This window comes from Octopus bimaculoides, chromosome 11, assembly GCF_001194135.2.
Source record: "Octopus bimaculoides isolate UCB-OBI-ISO-001 chromosome 11, ASM119413v2, whole genome shotgun sequence".
NCBI lineage: Eukaryota > Metazoa > Mollusca > Cephalopoda > Octopoda > Octopodidae > Octopus > Octopus bimaculoides.
Window position 1 is genome coordinate 9,404,152 of NC_068991.1, and position 4,146 is coordinate 9,408,297.

Genomic DNA, 4,146 nt, shown 5'->3' on the forward strand with positions numbered 1-4,146 from the left:
ATATATATATATATATATATATATATATATATAGTCGAAGCATGACTTCTCTCTTTTACTATTTTTATATGTATGTATGTATGTATGTATGTATGTATGCCATTGCTAATTTTCTCACAGACAATGGTAGTTGATAAATACTTCAAAGAGAAACTAACCGAAGGCCAACAAAAATACTTTTTTTCTATTCTTAAGCAAACAGAAACTCTATTTCCTTTGTTGGTAGTTATCTCATTTCACGATGTTTTAAAAGACACAAAGCACATTTATATCTTAATATTTATTATCTACGACGCGTAATTAAACTAAATAACTATAAATGGGGTCTGTTGGTGAATCAAACGCAGTTTTGATGTCTTCCTTTATTCGTTATCCCTTTTAATATGGGTCACTTTTAAAGAGAAAGCGTGTGTAAGTGAATGATAAGACTGTGTCGCTTGCATTGACTGTGAACGTACAGAGTTACCGATAAGGTAAGTGCAGTAATTCTCAATCGGGATCCATACTGGCCCTTTGTGGGTCCATAGAAGATTTTGTTGTTAAAATCTATCCGCAATAAATTGGTTATAGTTCTACAGTACACAAAATATATTAGCAATTCTTTTATACAATTCCTAATAATATTAGATTATAAAAACGCAGTAAGATTATATATATATATATATGCTTTATTTAAAAGCAGCAGAAATATAACAAAAAACTGTTACTCAGAGTTTCACGTTCCCGTTCATCGGACAGTTTATATATACATACAGCAAATAGCTACGGAGGCCCAGTAGAGTAAAACAGGAATAAAAGGGATCCATAGGCAAAAAAATGATTGAGAACTACAGGTATGCAGTCGGCGTGCAGTGATGTAGCTAGGGCGTGTGCCGCCCACTACAGCCCTTGTGTTTTTCCGCCCCTTCTGCCAGGCCTTCACAGCCTCTACAGGTTTATACGACAGACCCAAAGTACTGCCCCTGTCCCGCAAAAACGTCGACCGGTGTGTCACTTCACCTGTCATCAGTGTCCCATGATTAGGTTGTTATTTGGGGATATTATTGTATAAAAAAGAAACAAAACTCCGTTGCTGTGTTGTTCTGGCTAAACTATTTTTCTGTCATAAGCTGAGCCATGCTGCTTACAATGATATGAAGCGATGATTTATAGGAGGTTGAGGTCATAGGATAGTAAGGACATGCCGTGTGCTTTCGACTGTTCCTCTCACCTACTATTGGATGGTGCTCTTTTGTGTAAGCAGTGACACGGTCGACTAGAATAGTGATGACGTTGACTGTTATTTATTTTATTGATGGTGAGCTACAAATCTGTAAGGGATGTGTATTGTTCATTGAATAAGGAAGAACCAAGAAGGCTGCGAAAATATCTTAAGAGAATTACATAAATGGAGATATCAGGGAAATCTCAAGGGTGCTACATAATTTATACAAAGGAAATTGATATATAGATAGCAAATTAAAGAGAAACGGGTTCCTTCAGTGATTGAAGTGATCAAAGGAAAGAGAAGCTAACCAAAGCTATCAAAATGAAAAATATATTCAAGGCAAACTAACTGTTGAACAGATATGTCTCTTTAATACAGAAATAGATATTTGGAGCTAAGCAAAATGATTCTCGAGAAGCAGTTTCTCTGCAAGCTTGCGAGATGAAAATATTCTGGTCAGTGACATGAGAAAAGTGTTTCGGTGATATGAGAGAAGTGTTTCTCCTGGAAATGTCTGCCAGGAGAAAACAACACGTAAAGTGAAGACGCAACGATGTTGTTTTACAAAAATGCGATACAAACGAGGTACTACCGTACGTTATAGTGCACAAGATATTGGTTGAACTATTTTACTTACATGCATAAACATTTAGTTACACATCTAAATACGATCAGTTGAGCAGAAGAAAAAAAGCCTTAGTGTTTACACACACATACACGCGCAGACACACACACACACTTATACAAACATACATAAATATTTTCTTTATAAAGGTACACTCGAGATTCATTGTCCGTTTATTTCGCATAAACACTGGTTATAGCCCCATTAATTTTTAATTAGTTGCAGAGCACTTCTGTTGAATAAATGTCTCGGTTAGATTAATGGAAGGTATGCCTTGTGAGGTTCATACGCATCTAGTAAGCGCGCGCGTGTGCTTTGGTGTAGATATGTGTCTACATGCGTGTGTGTGTGTGTGTGTGTGTACATATACACAAATACTGACGCAGAAACGCATGAATACGTGCGTACGTGTCAGGGTGTACAAGAGCGGGAGGGAAAGACAGAGAGAAACAGACGGAAGAGTGAGAAGGGAACAGACATCAAATTAAAAGAGAGAGATAGAGACAAACAGAGAAAGAGGATTTTTTTCTGAATGAACATTTGAACAACAATAACACTCACCTTCTGATAGAAGCAAAATACCCCTTTTGTCTTGCAGAGTAGCTCTTATCTTTCTGACAAGAGCCCTGGTCCCGTTCCTTGCCCTAAACCAGTCGACCATTGATCACTCTGAAGTAGATTTTGACTAGGAGATTCCGTAATTAAATTGACACGGTCTCCTTTTGTTTGATTGCAGCGCCCCTTTCCCGCCAGTCTGTCTCCTGTTTGATGAAGCTGATCAACATTCTTGGCGATAAATAGACTTTGTGTAAGAGTATATAATCGGAAGGTGTATAGTTCTCAGTGTAGTGTGTGTGTGTGAAAGATAGAGATACTGTGTGCCTGTGTGGACGCGCTTGTGAAGAATTTAAATGATTAAATACAAAAGAGACATACATACGTACATACATACATACATACATATATACATACATACATACATACATACATACATACATACATACATACATACATACATACATACATGGTGCGTCAGGTATTGGAGAACAAGATATTTAAATTAGGAAAACAAAAATATTCATCAGAAAAAAACAACATAATTTCATAGAATTTTTTTACGCATAATCTTATATACACATGGCAAATGGCTTTCAATAAAACTGCCATCGGCCTCGATTACTGCCTCGATACGGCTTCTGAAACAACTAAATACACTGATCAGTTGACCTTTATTCTTATTGGTCATAATGTCCCTAACAGCTGACATCAACAAGTTCTTGGTATTGTGAGCTTGCTTGTTGGTTTCCCTCTCGACAATGTCTCAGATATAGTTGCCAAGAAGAGGGGTTAAATCAGAAGAGCTAAGAGGCCAAATATTAGGAGTAACATAATCATGAAAATTCTCGGCCTATATATATATATATGTAGTGGATCTTGCATGCATGAAGTGGATTAGGCGTAGGAGTGGCTGTGTGGTAAGTAACTTGCTTACGAACCACATGGTTCCGGGTTCAGTCCCACTGCGTGGCACCTTGGGCAAGTGTCTTCAACTATAGCCTCGAGCCGACCAAAGCCTTGTGAGTGGATTTGGTAGACGGAAACTGAAAGAAGCCCGTCGTATATATGTATATATATATATGTAAAAGCAGTAAAATGTGACAACCGATGCAGACTTTGTGGAGTTCACTCTGAAGATATCACCCATATCATAAGCAGTTGTCCGAAAATATTATCACGGTTTATCTACCGATGAGACATGATGTACTAGTTCGGACACTTTGTATTGAAATCCGTCGGAGGGATAATCCCGCGGATAAAGAAATAAGAACCCACAACATGGTAAAAACCATAGCCACTCATAACTAAAAGGAATACAGGTTGAATGTTCCAGTGAAGATCTCAATAAAATGTAAACACAACAGACATGATATAATGATTTGGGAAAGAGAAAGAGAAACTGTGCACAGCTGTGGAAATTAGCGGCCCAGAGGATGTTAACATAAAGCTGAAGATCAGTGAAAAAAAGAATACTTATGCTGAACTATTGAGAAATATGTAGTTACTCTATCCAGACTATAAGTTCAGGCTTATACCTGTAATTATTGGGGCCCACGGATATGTAACACAGCCTAAATACCAATCTTGAGAAATTAGGCTTCTCAAAACCAGAAAACTAATTCGAGACAGATCCAGTTCATTACTAGAACTGTAAAAATCTGTAAAACACACACACACATACATACATGCATACATACATATACAGTATATATATATATATATATATATATATATATATATATATATATATATATAT